Source organism: Mus pahari, chromosome 12 (assembly GCF_900095145.1).
Source record: "Mus pahari chromosome 12, PAHARI_EIJ_v1.1, whole genome shotgun sequence".
Taxonomy (NCBI): Eukaryota; Metazoa; Chordata; class Mammalia; order Rodentia; family Muridae; genus Mus; species Mus pahari.
The window spans coordinates 19,882,921-19,898,462 of record NC_034601.1 but is presented as its reverse complement, the minus strand read 5'-3'; the positions used below and the strand labels follow the sequence as shown (position 1 = coordinate 19,898,462).

General features: G+C 42.9%; 1 protein-coding gene across 7 annotated transcripts in view; it reads right to left on the bottom strand.

The window, feature by feature from the left end:
* Positions 1–15,542, bottom strand: part of Lpp (LIM domain containing preferred translocation partner in lipoma) — a 599,010-nt gene that overhangs the window by 416,532 nt on the left and 166,936 nt on the right. The window lies entirely within an intron of this gene.

The window sequence follows — 15,542 nt, the reverse complement described above, 5'->3', positions numbered from 1 at the left end:
CCTGGCTCGCTGTATTCACAGAACAGGAAGGAAGTATTCCACTCCAGCTCATGGGCTTGATCCCCTGACCCTCAGACAGGAGAGCAGTTTTGGAGAATGAAACCTTTCGGATGTGAGCCTAGCTGGTATGCATATGCTACTATGGGCAGGCCTTTGAAGGTGCTGGGTCCCTGCTCTAGCTCTCTACAATCTGCCTACAGCTGCAATGTGACAGCTCTCTCCTGCTCCCACTGTCATGACCTGAACCATCCTGCTGCCACATGGTCACTCTGATGCTCTGAAACTGTGAGACAAAACATTTCCTCTGTCACACTGCTTCTGTCAGATGTTCTGTCCCAGTGACATTTACTCACATTCCCCTGATGCCAGAGCCTTGGTGCCAGCAACAGCAACAACAGCAAGACCTCTCCCCCGAGGTGACTATGGTAAGGAAGAAGAAATAAGAGAGAAAGGACAACAAAAAGCAGAGGTAGCTCACACACTTCGAAGCCTGGGAAGGCGACCCCTGTCTCCTTTGTGAAACATGGCAAGTTCCGTCAGCGTGCTAGTGAGACTTCAAACCACCTCTCCTTCTAGAAGAGTCCATTCTTATGCACTTGTCTCAGATGGTAACAAAAGTTAGTGTGTGTGTCCTGTGATGACCACAAATCCCTTAACTATGTATCTAAATGGTTTCCATGTCTATCTCCAAGACAATAATGCTACATTAATTGCCAACAAGCCCATTTTCCCTAAATCATAGACTTTTAAGGGAAGAGGTTATATATGATTAATTTAGCAAGTATGAAAATCAAATTGGAGCTGGTAAGATAGTTCAGTGGGTAACAGTACCTCCCAAGAAACCTATTGACCATCAGTCCCCCAGACTTACAAGTAGAAGTTATGACTTCCACATGCATCTAGTTGTATGTGTGAACATATGCATACCCACACAGAGGCACTCCCACACAACTAAGTAAATGTAATAAAAATGTTATTTCTTCAAATAAAGAAACTTCGTCTAAAGAATCATGCAAATATCATGCGGGAAAGACTCTACTAAAGGCAATAAAGTAAAGAGAGAGCTGAAGATTTCTGGGTTGGGAGTTGAACAATGTACTACACAATACTCAGGAAATACCTTCAAATACAGAACACTAAGTTTCATATAGGAATAACTGAGGTAGAACCCAGGATAGGACTCAGTGGGAGAGTATATGTATATGTAAAGCCCTGGGTTTGATTGCCTAACAAACCTAACAGAACAAAAAGGCAGACCAAGGAGGGGGAGGAAAGGGGAAGAAAGGGGGAGGAAGGGAAAGCTAGTAACTGAGGGTAAACAATGAATCTGTGTCAAACTTTTGACGGTTTTCCAGTACTAACACTGTTGCTCCACATAGTAACCCTTAAGAGTCACTGCTTTTACCAAAATTAGATAGGAAGGTAATGAGGCTTGAGATGCATGGATTTCATGCACTTGGAGACCAAAATAAAATTCACTTTAATCCTAGGTTGAGATATATTAAGCTACCATGTTTGGCTTCACTGGGAGGTTGTCAACACTATAGTAGAAGGATTTTCTAAAAGCAGACTGAAAGAACACATGGGTAAATGACTCAGTAGGTAACGGGCCTATAAAAGTGTAGGGTGATATAGAGATAAACATGACTGCTCAGAGCATTAGACGGCCTCCCTGGAGACATGAATGTCCTGGTACTTGAGTCGGGGACCAGAGCCACCGGGCTGCAATATTTGCTAATGTGTCTCATCTTCAAACTGGAGCATACATATTCTTCACCGAAGCTGAAATGCTATCCGTGTTACTTGGTAAGCTCAATGCCCATGGCGGCCACCTAGACTATCACCATTATTGCTGGGGGTGCTGCCTTCATGAAGATACCACAAGCAAGTCCCTGCCAAGGAAGGCTAAAGGCCTCTTAGCAAAGAAATGGGTGTGGAAATCAAACTTGAATGGTGAGAGGGAACATCTTGTGGCCAATCTTAATGACACTTAATTCTCCGATGAGAAATCCTGTAGTAAACAACCTCTTGATTCTCTGAAAAACATTTTTAATTTCATGGCCTGCTAATCACACAGCTGTTAAATTTCTCTTCCCATCAGTTGTAAAAAATAAATAGATAATAATTATAATAATAATTTAAGAAACAGTTGGGCCTCAAACAATATTTGAGCCCTAATGAATTTTCCCATCTGGATTAATAATGTAGTGGATAGTGAAATTGCCTTGATCCAGTTGATATAATGGATTGCATATTATTATAAGGATCAAAACATAAAGTTCTAAAAGCCAAAGGCTTGATGATAGGGCCACAAAAACGCAGTCTCTACAGCCATCTCTGAGAAGCCTGCCACTAAAGGTGCCACTCTGACCGAGTCTGACAACGTGTTTCCTTCCTGTGTCTTTGTTTCCTCTCATCCACATCAGGAACAATACACACACCACTGACTAGAAATAGCATTGTAAATAACGTGAACAAAGTGACCCAGACACCAAAGAGAGGAAAACCAATGTGTTCAAAGCACAAACACATCGATGGAACTAATGCAGAGAAAGAAAGCACCATCTATGGCTAATGCTGCAAATCAAGACAAGCTGAACAATGAGATCGAGGGTAATTAAGAAATATATTTGGATGAAAAGTAAGGCCAAAGAAACATGGCAGCATTGATTAGCCACCTGGGGCACAGATGAACGACCAGGGATGAAAACTATGAATGGAGAGCAGCCAAAGAAATATTCTGCAAAGAAGTAATCAAGGGCACAAAGACAAAAATAATACTGATAAGCATAGTCAAATGGCCCAGAGTACCAACAGAGGATCTTCAAGGAGATACCACATTCATTTCCCCATCACCTTGTCTAGGAAGAAATCAGGTGTTCAGAGTACCACCACATGTCTATTTCACTAGCATATTCCTAGTATCGAGTTCATCTGCTGAAATCTGTCAACACTGGAAGTGAATTCAAATGCCATCATTAATGAGCTGAAGACAAAAGAGAAACATGAGCGGAACTCCGTCATTTCCCAGTCAGCTTCTTCCTGGCTGCATGTGCATTCAACAATGTCCCTCAAGCCCCCAACACCATGATTACTCTACCATGACGGGCTGCACCCTGGAAACAGAAGCCCAAACAGACCCTTCCTTCCTAAAGATGCTTCTGTCATGGTATAGTTTCCTTCAAGATAAGGGAGGGTAACTAATACAGTTCTTGAGAAAAGGGTGTGCTTTCTAACAAAAATCCAGGGGACACTTCCTCATAATGTATTCTGATTGCACACAATGTATTTTAGGGATTCACAAATTTAATCATAACTATCAACTGATAAGCCTATGTAATGTCAGTCACCCATGAGATGCCATGGCTTGCATATTGATATAGAAATACAAGCTACCCTACTCTACTTAAGGACCAGAGTTCCGATGGAAGAGTGTGGGCCAAGCATAAAGATTCAAGGTTTGGGTGGAATGTAAGCAAATACCAAGAAGCAGGCACACATCAGGAAGAAGGGAGCAGATTACAAAATTTAAGAGGCAGAGTCAAAAAGTCATGATCTATCAGGTATATCTATCTCCATGGTAGCAGGGGACTTCGCAAATAATACTTGAAAGCTGGTCCTCCACTGCTATTTCAGGCTTACAGACTTTTAGACACACAGTATTATGAGAGTGTCACACTATGACAAAGAGTACAGCTAGCATTCATTCAAAAGCAGTTCTTGGTCATTCTCTCCCCTGTGAACTTCAGCCATTAAAATAGTTATAGCAAATTAATTCCTCAATTTTATAATTTAAGAATTTTAATAACAGGGCTTTAGTATCTAGGACACAGTTATTCATCTGTTTTCCCATATTCGTCTTTGAGAAATTTTTTTCTTCCATTTGATTTTTATAGATACTTACAGGCTTTTGACAGTTCTCACAATTTCATGCCTATGACTCCCTGTTGTGCCGACAGTCTCCGACCTGGTATATACTTCACAGTGTGGAATTAGGCTATTCCGCCGTATCTGAAGATATGCACAGGAACACAGCATGCAGAGAGGCTCATGGTGGTGACGAGTGTACAGAGGGAAAAGCAGAGACTAGAGAGTCTAAACCAACAAACAAAACTGTCGAGGAAGGGCCAGAAACAAAACTTTTGAGTTTGGAATATTCTCTCTTCTCCCCAAACAGACAGGCACTCATGAAAAAAAAAAAAAAAATCCAACTTAGCCACTACAGCAGATGAGACCCTGGACAAAGGCCCTACACTCCTGGTATTCAGGGAGAGTGTATTAATGAACAGTAATGGTTCATAAACTGATACAGCTGAAAGGCAGAGAGCTCAACTACCACCTACAAGGCTCTGGATTTGGTCCTCAGCGACACCAAATGAAAAGGAAGAGCAAAGACAGGTAAGGACTAAAATCAGGCCCAGATGCTGAGCTCAGGTCTCAGTGCAGAGAACTCCACCTTCTGAGCAGACCTACATAGGGACCAGAAGATGCAAGAGCAATTGGCACCACTGCCTGCTAACAACCAGCAGGGAATAAGCCACAGAGGTAAGCAACAACACTACCTTAAGACTAGATGGGATGACAGGCACTCACAGTGAGCAGTGCCCAGCTCAGGGAAACTGCACAGGAGAGACAACACTGACAGACACAAGCAGTGCCCCAGATTTCCTCTACCCAGAGACCCCAGAGATGTCCTCCATCTCCAAAATCTTTGCTTCTCTCACCTTAGGGTACTTAGAGGGTACATTTTGAAAACTAACTGATATAATCCAATTTCTCCCTCAATGACTCTTCAGAAGAAACCCAGGCACAGACAGAGCTAGTGAATAGCACAGGTGTCAGATTTCCTAAAAGAAACCAGGCTGCCTTGTCCAAATTCAGCCCCTATAGAAAGATGACCCACTTGATATAAACAATGCTTGATGCAAAACTGTATCCATGGTCAAGACCAACAACAGACAGACAGCTCATGAAACCTTGGGGAGAGCAGCTCGGGAACACGCTAAACGACCCATTGTATATGCTCAAGTTGCATGGAAGGTTCTGCAGTGGAACCAGAAAAATTATGGTAAAGTAAAAATGTTTTAGCAACTACTCATAAATATGTCAGGCACAAAATCAAACTTCTGAAATGATGTGAAACACATTCATTTTTAACTACAGAAAAACATAGCAGCCTTTGTGTGAGGCGCAGGAGACACACAAACAAATGTGCTCTGTGGCTTAGTAAGCTGAACCAGGAACTCACCAAAAGCGTATGAGGAGCTCACAAGACACTGTTGAGCAAAAAATCCCTGTGAGACACATTTGATGTAATAGTCCTATGATTAGCAAACTGTCACATCAAACTTTTCTGCAACGTGGGAACACTTTGACACTTCATATTTTTAAAACTGACATTTTGATTCATTACTGTAAATAGCACTTTGGGTTAAATATTTTGACAGGGAACAGATCATATATATGTACATATATATTCACTCTATATATTACACACGTATATTTGTCTAGCTCCGAAACAGTTTATAATATATGAAACCTTTACCCCACCGGCATTTTGGACTAGTGTATACATCAGCTATTCCACTCCTGAAGGATGTGGTTACTTAGCAAGAAGCCTACAGAGTGGGAAGATAGGGTGACTGACAGGGTGACTTATGAAGAGACTCTGAATAAGCCTTCTGTGTTCCCACAAAGATTTTAGAAAGGTTCTATTAACTTCCTGTTCCCAAGTTCATAAAACCACGGTCACAAACACAGGTAGGATAGCTCCTGTCTTCAAGTGCTGCAGAACTCCTGGAGAAAACAGACATGAGGAGAAACCCTGGAGTGAGGGAGATGTAGGAAATGTGGGAAATATGCAAATATGCAAATATGCTAAGTGATGCTCTGGCGGGGTTGGATTTTTTTACTTTTGTTTTTGGTGGTTTTAGTTTGGGGGGAAGTGTATTTCTGTATTTTTTTTTTCCCCTTTCCTTGTATTTTCCTTTATTTATTTGGGAGGGCAACTGTTACTATTCACAAGCAATTTTAACACAACTAAGCAAAGTGTGTCTATCAGTAGTAGTTAAGAAAGAAAGGAAGCAAACATGTTGAGCTTCATGACAGTCTTTGCAAAGGAAGCATGACATTGCTCTTCCATCCGATATGAAAAGACCACCAGATTTTCCCTCTGCCTGCAATTCTTGTTCCCCTTGTTTTTAACTGAAAATAGATTCGTCTCATACAATACATCCTTCTGTCTTCCCTCCCTCCACTCTCCCAACACCCCCAACCTCTCCCACCTTAGATCTCTTTCCCCTTTGTTTCCCTTCAGAAATGAGCAGGACTCCCAGAGACAAAAGCTAAATAGGGCAAAACAAGATAGACTAAGACAGGGCAAAAGCCCTTAGCCACAGGGTAGTCAAGACAACCCAACATGGGAAAACACATTCCAAGAGCAAGAAAAAGAGTCAGGGACACACCCACACCCACCTTTAGGAATCCCATAAAAATACCAAACTAACAACCATAACATACTCACAGAGGACCTGGTGTAGACCCATGCTGGCCCCATGCTTGAGCTTTGGTCTCTGTGAGCCCACAGGAACACTGCTTAGTTCATTCAGTGGGGAATATTGTCCTGGTGTCCTCCATTCCCTCTGACTCCTAGAGTCCTTCCTCCACCTCTTTGATGGAGTAGCCAGGGAAAGGACCCAATGGAGACCTCTAATTTAGACGCTGCACATTCTATCTGGCTATGGGTTTCTGCACCACTCCCACCTGCTGCCCAAGGGAGCCTCTCTGAAGACTGGACAAGACACTGACCTATGAGTACAGCAGAATAGGAGGAGGAATCTTTTTATCTCGCTGGTGTTTTGTTTGTTTGGCTGGCTGGTTGGTTGGTTGGTTGGTGGTTGTTTTTTTTAGGGGGAGAGAGGGAGTGGGTGGTTGGGTTAGGTTCTACCCTATGTCTCTGGACTGTCTTAGTCTCTATCCGAGCAGTGTCCAGTATGGGCTACCTCTTGCAGTGTGGGCCTCCAGTTAAACCATACATTGATTGGCTACTCCTACAAGCTCTGGGCCACCATAGCTTCAGCACATTTTGGAGTCAAGACAGATTTAAGCTGAATGTTTTATGGCTAGATTAGTATTCAGTTTAGTGCCTACATAAAAAAATTGAAAAATAATTTTTGAGAAAAAAAAAAGGGAGATCTCATACTAGCAAATTAACAGTGTATCAAACAGCTCTAGAACAAAAGGAAATAGAAATACCTAAGATGAGTAGATAGCAAGAAACAATCAAACTGAGGCCTGAAATCAATTAAATAGAAACAGACAAGACTACAAAGAGAATCAACGAAACAAAGAGTTGGTTCTTTGAGAAAATGAACAATACCGACAAACCTTTATCCAAAGTAATGAAAAGATGAAGAGAGAAAAGGAACAAGACCTGTAAGTGCAGAAGTAGAACAGAAGGGATGTCACATCAGTATATGCACATAAACTCTGGATGCAAATCAATTCGCAGACACTTACATGTATACTTAACTTTTTTATTTAATGTGAATGGCAGTTTAATCTACTTTTCTGTGGACCACATGTAAGGTGGCCACAGAAGCTAGAAGTGACAGCCAGACCCCTGGAACTAGACCTAGAGATGGTTGTGAGGCACCATCAGGTGTTAAGCATCAAATGTAGGTCTAGAACAGCACCAAGTGCCATTAACTGCTGAACCATCTCTCCAGTCTCAAGCATTTATTTGAAGAGAATTTCACTTTCATATTTTCATTGCAAAATTAGGATGTAAAATGTATTGGTTTATGAATATTAAAGAGCATACCAGAAGTCTTAATAAAATCTAAATTGGTCAAAACACTTTTCCCCCAAATCTACATTTGCCAATTTTCAGCAGCAATTAATAAAATTATTGAGACCTCATGTGAATCTCACTAAATTCAATTCAACAAAAATGTACTGTAATGCTTGACCTGTGGTTTCAGTCTCTATTTTATGCCATGACTGAAAGATGAGGGAGGAAAGAAAGAAAAGTCATCTAAAGTTACAATGTCAGTCCCTAAGGACTTGAACCCATTTCACATGTGACAGTGAACTTTTAGAAGATGAGAATTTATCCAATAAAGTACCCCAAAAAGCCTAGTACTGCCAATGAATGGCTCTATGCAACTTAATGATGGTGGACATGGCAACAGGAAAAGGCCATACAAGAGAACAAGCCATTAATTTTCTAACTAGAGATGTGGGATATGGTAGGAAGGCCCTGCCCTAAAAACTCTGCCAGGGGTTCTGGGTACAGCTCAGTGCCTCTGGGACCCACTCTGAGTGCATTACTCCTCATCTTTGTCCATCTGGGATGAGCTAACAGACTAGCTCATACCATACAACTTAGAAAGAATGGAGGCTTATCTTAATCAACCTTTGAAACACCAAGACCACTGTAGTAACATCTGGTGAGGGACTTTAGGCTATACTATCCCATGATAGAAGGCAGAAGGGCAAGAGAAGACTACAGCAGGTGAGCTCTTGTTATGATAACCACATTTTGGAATAACTGTCCCGCTCCCATGGTAACTGCACTGATGATGACAAAGCCTTTATATTCTAATGACCTGTTATAAGGTCCTACCTGCGGCATTGGAATTATGCTTCAAACTCATCAATCTGGAGGCACACATTTAAGCTATAACACCTTGCTGCATTTCTTTCGCTGCACTGAGCTACCATTGCTTTTTGGTGCCTTCTCTGACCACTTCCAGGATCAATGATGTTCCAATCCTGCTCCACTCAAGTCTTCTGAGTTGGAAGAGAAATCAAGGTGGGGCTCAGTTTGACAAGGTGAAATATCACCTGACTGGGAAGCAGACCTCAAGCCACTCACTTTCAGTGGCATGATGTCTACAGAGCACTGCTAGAAGATACTGTATAGCTCTTCTTACTCGTAAACTTTCAGTGCCTGTGTCCTACAGTTTCCAAGTGACAACTGGGGGCTCAGCAGTCAAAGCGATCCTGAAGAGGCTCTGACATGACCACATCAACAGTTTCTATTGTGGGGAAGGTCAGGGACTCCTTCAGAAAATAGCTGATCTAAACAGAGCCCAAGGAGTGTCATGGTAACACTGCTCGCAAGCTGCCAGAGGTAGGGAGGAAACACAGCCAATATGCCTGTGCAGCTGCCACATTTCAGAGCAGCACTCAAACCTCGTTAATATCATCTTACTTAATACTGAGTCCCATAGATCATAAGCTATTTTTACTATGGGCTTAACAGATTTGTGAATTGTCTCTCTGCCAACACTTCCACAGTCCCATACAGAAGACAGTGCTATCTGAGAGCCTCGGGACCTTGGGCTACTTGGATGGAAGAAGCAAAAGAAACAGAAGGGAAATGGATACTAAGGGGCAAACATTCTCACTAGGACCGATAGCAAGGAAAGCAGAGAACACAGTAAGAGCATGTCAAAGTGCTCAGGAAATAATCATGCTGTTCCTCTCCAAAGACTCAACGATACACATGGGTAAGAAGCTGGGAGAGCTCCATCCTCTGCCTGTTCACCATGGGACCTCCTGTCTCAGTGCTGATCACAAGCTCTTCCAGTTGGCAAGAATCTCCGTAATCCTCACCTCTTCTAATAGGCGTGCACAGCCCATCGAGCCCTGCACCTGCTTTGTAAAAGGGAACACCTAGACACCATATATTGCTGCTCAATGCCCACAAGTGAGAGCTTTTGTGAAATGCCCTATTGCTAAGCAACGGGCTCCCTCACTTGTATGGGAATAGGAACTCGAGCTTTTTGGTAAGAGCAGCCTGCACAGAAACTGGCACACACAGCAGATCCCCCATGACTGCTGTCTTGTGTCCATCTAGAAGAGCCAGCATAGAAGCCACCTGTACCACATTATTCCTAATGGCCTCTCAAAGAAACAAAGGAGACAGCCAAGGCCTGCTAAGTGCTATACAGAGACTCCAAAACTAACTATCTCTCTACGGCTCGGTCAGATGGGGTAAGGACTTCAGGCCTGTCAATAACTAGACAGGTTAAGCAGGAGGTGTCTACACTACACAGAATATTTGAAGCCCTTTGGGGGTTCTGAAACCCTATAAGCATGGAACCATCATACTGAGCTCAGATACAAGCAACAGAAGTTTTATATTCACTATTATTCACTATTGAAGAAAATAATTCTATGTGCTGTTTTGTTGAAACTCTGTCTAGTGAACTGTGCCAGGAAATGCAGGGAGAAGAAACGATAAAGGCATGACAACAGAAAATAAGATGTACTTATAGAACAAAGGTGGGCCGGGGTAATGCTAAGTAGTTTTAATCTTAGCTACTCAGGTGCCTAGGACAGGAAGGTCATTTGAGTCTAGGACTTCAAGAAATCTCTGCAAAGGAAAACAAAATAAGAACATTAAATTCTAAGACTGATTCTAAAAATAAGTGACATACAGGGCTTCCCTAGACAGAAAAACAGGCTCTGGTCCTTTGGACAGGAAGGAAAGAACCACGCAGAAAAATGAGGCAGGGCTTGGAGGTTGGTGTGGGGATGTTCATAAAAGCTAGTCCCCTGCGGCAGAAAGGCTATCAGTCTCAGTCTGTTGAATATAGTAGGAGGTTACTTTACCATCCCATGTTTCCTGCAGTGAAGGCGAGGCAGGTGACCATGCACCCACCAATCACTGAAGAGTTTTGCAGAAAGAGAAATAGTGGTGAGCAGTCCCTGTGGACTGTGGGCGCACCCCACTGCCAGGCTGCATTGCGGGGCTAACTAGGTGGCTTAATTGGCTGGAAAGGAGAGATCTGGTAAGCCTTCAGCTAGAGTTCAAGGATTCTGGAAAATTATCTTCTCTGAGGATCAAGTGATACAGATAAAGAGACTGAAAATTCTCTCTCTCTCTCTCTCTCTCTCTCTCTCTCTCTCTCTCTCNCACACACACACACACACACACACACACACACACACACACACACACCCAGGAGAGGGAAGCATTTTTCTCAAGGATACATTTCTGTGATCTCTGTCCCGTTCTTTGGCATTCCTGATATTTATCTGCCTCAAGTAAAGTTTTTCTTGCATGTCAGAGACTAACGCTTCAGCTCCTTTTATTGCTATATCAAAATCCAATTAATTATCTTCAAAGCCAACTCCAGTCCCTGCGCATATAAGAAACCCCTAAGAAAAAGAACATATTCCAAATTCCCTAAGCCTACAAGGTATCACTGGCTCACACATCACTCCGGATGGCATCAATGGGCTCACACACTGCACTGAGTAGAGACTGGCTCTAGGTCAGACTCAGCTCCTCATGCCCATTGGCTCCAATTCATGCTATTTTATACATGTGATAAACAAATGCTCAGAAAATTAGCTTGCTATGAAATTGTGTTTTTCTGACACTCAGCCAGGTACAGTCCCAAAGATGCAATGTTGCCTTCAAATCTGCATTACACAATCAAACTAGTGACAACCTACTGAGCATTCTAACAGGCTAAGTTTGCAGCAAAAGAAAAGAATTGTTGGTACAGACTACAGCTTGGCTATGTAACCATGCCCAGGAACAATGGGACACCATTGCTACTGTGCCTCTTTAGAAGCAAGTAAGTCACAATGCAGAGATGAGACTCTGCCCGTAGGACTCATGTAGGGTCCCTTGTGGAGCCCAGCTCAGCTTTCTCAAAGGTCCAGTTTATAGCCTATAGTGTAGTTCTGGGCAGAGAAACTCTCAATGTCTAGTCCTGAGCTGGGCGGGCTCACTCCATGTACAGTGCAGGACTGGACTCATCAGCAAGGAAGCCCTACAGCAGCCCTAGCGGTTTTACGGCATCCACACTCAACTAAGAATGTCTGAATGCAAGCAAGGGAAGGCTTAGGGCATAGAATGCTACCTCCCAAAGCAAACCAAGGCAGAAATCAGATGGGAGGTTTTAGAATCCCTTCCACAGACAAGGACTCAGATGCCAGCACACATAGTGTAGACATGGCCCCAGCCAGACAGCTAAGGCATATTGGCACCACCATAATTTGTCCATCCACCAATATGCTCCACAAAAAACACCCATATGCTTTCTTTTAGCTTCCATATGCTTTTTTAGCAAGGAAACTAAAATATTTCATTAGTTTTGAGTAATTAATAATTACTTATTTCACAATAGTCACCCTCATTAAAGAGCAAAAATAGCTGATTAAACTGCAGGATCCTGGCTTTCAGTGCAAGCTTTTTTTCTTTTTTTTTCTTTTTTTCTTTTTTTTTTTTTTTTTTTTTTTNTTTTTTTTTTTTTTTTTTTTTTTTTTTTTTAAATTCTTCCTGTAGGAACTGAGTAAGAGATAGAAAAGCCAGTGTAGAAACAGTCACATTACAGGAAAAGAAGCGTTATCATACACGTAGCCCCGCATTCCTTCTGACTGAAACATTATGATTTAATAAAAAGAACATGGATTTGGGGATCAGAAAGACTTTGGCATCCACTCCAGTTTGGCTTCTGTGAGCAGCACTTGTGAGGAAATGAAGGGTGTTGAAAAGATAACACCCGCTGAATCCCTTCACCCTAACACTCCCCTGTTCCCAAGGTGTACTTCAAGGCCTGCCCTCACTCAGGCTGTGGGCCTGGGGAGCACATGCCCCAGGAATGCTAGCAGAGAGCCAGGGGTTATAAGCAGGGTGTGGCCTATAGCAATGTTCCTCAAATGCTAAAGACCATGGGAACTACCAAGGGACCTTGTAACAATGCAGACTGATTCAAGATGTTTAGGGTAGGTCTGGGATCTGCATTAGTAGGAGCCTCTCAGGTAGTTACAGACACTGCTGGTCTTCAGAGGAGCCTCTGATGAGTAAGGCCCTTAAACAGATCAAGTGAGGAAACAGAACAAGTAACAACAAAGTAGTATTGTCTGCCTCATCATGCCAGGGCAAGGTTTACTAATGATTTAGATCAGTGTTTCTCAACCTGTGAGTCGGGACCCCCTCACGCTACCCTTTCACAGGGGTCACATATCAGATATCCAACAGATCAGGCATTTACATTATGATTCATAACAAAATTACTGTTATGAAGCAACAATGAAAATAACTCTATGGTTGGGATCACCACAACGTGAGAGCCTAAGAGTCACAGCATTAGGAAGGCTGAGAACCACTGACTTAGAAGATAAGATGTATTCAACTGCTTAGCAATTAAGGTATCCATTCCATTTTAGAGACAACAAAACTGAGACCCAAAGAAATCAAGTACCCTTGAGAGGGCCATGGCACTAACAGAGAGTATCCATGGGCCTCGCAGAGTGAGGCTGTGCCAGCAGAAGACAGGAAATACAGAGAGCATCCTCATGTGGTGCGGTGGGTCTGTTTCTTCTCCATGCTTCTTGAGGGGCTGTTCACCTCCTGCCTGAACTTTGCCAAGTTGCATCCACGCTATCAGCCCTACCTGTGAGGAGGGTATTGCCCCTGGCAACCCCTGATACCTGCCTCTCCTGGTTCCCACATAAGCTCATAGTGGGTCACCAGCACCAAGTATAAAGTTCACACATGTGGCAGTCATTACAACCTGGAAGAAATCGAATTCTAGCTGTCCACATCTGGAATGTAGAGCTACGTATGGAGAAGAAACAACAAATGGTACCCAGAGCTCCTGAGGCCCATGTCAGCCAACAACTCGCTCACTTTTTGTGACCCTAACTGCTTTCTGCTTTCCCTCAGTTCAAAAAGACAACTACTCTAGAAGTCCCAGAACCAAGGAAAAGGCTATGAGTTAGGTTTAACTCTGATATTCCTTATTCTGCCCAGAAGTAGAGATAAGAATTTAAGTAATGAGTTATCACATTACATTACTTACACGGTGTGATCCTGTTCCTTAACCCCAATCCCTCCCTAAAAAAAGAGAAAATTCAGAATGCAACCACTGGGTTCCTAAGAAGCCCATTCACCATTGTCTACCAGGATTGCCACTTATAACCAATCCTATCTCTGGAATTACTTGTATTGTGGAGTTGATCTGGATTTAAATCCAAATGTGGCTGAGTACACTGCTTTGAACAGATTTTTCCACCTTTCTAAACTTGTGTTCTTTATTGCAGGGAGGAGGTAAACTTGAGAGAGAGAGTGTGTGTGTGTGTGTGTGTGTGTGTGTGTGTAATGCTTTTTGAAAGTAGACAATCTACTGTATTAAAATTACAAGCAATACTGAATTAAAAGTACATTTGCTGAGAGAACACCTAGTAAATGAAGCAGAGTAAGAGTTTCAACATTAAGAAATCACGTAACAGGTATGGTAGTATATGTCAATTGCCAGAATCATGCTAAGGGAAGCTGAAGAGCTTCCTTTCAGAAGAACTGAGAGGAAAATCCAAGAGGGACAAGAATCATGAAACAACCAAAGGGAAGAGTTGGCTTCTCACACAGAGAAGTATCTTCTGTCTGCCTTAGAACTCATGTATGCACAACCTTCAGAGTACTGTAAAATCCTGAAGCTGTAGTTGGTATTCTTAGAGAATGTGTGTTTTTCAGGTAGTTCACAGATGTTTCTGTTTCCTCCACTTCCCTCTCCCCCTACCCAAGCTCTAATGGTGCTCACATTAAACAACAGAGATGCTCTGTATCTTGCACATCAGCATAGCTGCAAACTTGCTAAGAGAGCTGAGGCAAACTGGAAACTCAAGAAAATCAGAGTTGAGGAACCTTTTACAGATTCTCTACCAACTCTCACTTCACTGAAGGAGAATCAGAGGCTCAGGGAAAAAAATCTTGCTGGTCCTAAAATGCAGTGATTGGAGCAAGCATCTGACCCACAGACAGTACAACAACTTCCAATCTCTAAATCTAAATACTGTGTGGCTAAGATGTCAGTGTTGAGTATCTTCCCTCCCACCCCCACCCCCTGTCACTCTCCACCTTACTCTTGGGACAGTGCCTCTCACTAAAGCTGGTGCTCAGTGACTGGCTAGACTGGCTTAGGACTTAGGAAGTGCCTAGGTCCAGGGGGTCTCTACATTTTCTTCTACCTGATGGATAGTGACTACCACCTCCTCTGAAGCATGAAGACCCATGGAAAGAACAACTGTTTCTCAGCCTAAGCCTAGTGTCAGGTACCGTCTCAAGATGGGTCTGAGAAAGTGAAGTCTCTACTACCACTGTAGGATGGCTCCAGCAGCTTGAAGAGCAAACACTCAGCTGGATTCACTCTGTGGGCTAGTACTCTCCTGCCTCTTGCTTCCTCATCCCTTGCCCATCGTCTCTTACTTAATGTCCTCAAGTGCTCCGGACACAGCCATCTAGAAATATCTTCAGCTCCACATAGTTCAAAGGGGTCTGCAAAAACTAGAAGTCAGTGGCATACAGTGACAGGGCCAGAACGAGATGCCCTTGGACAGGAAGGACTTCAAGGAACCCATACTCTCCTAAGAAATACAACGTGCTGCACCTCCATGTACAGAGGAAAGGCACTGCTATTGGTTTTTATGACACAGAAAACTGTAAGCATCAGGGAAATAAAAGGCAATAAGAATCTCAAGTAGAGCAAAGACACAACTATGGCAGCTGTGGAGATAGC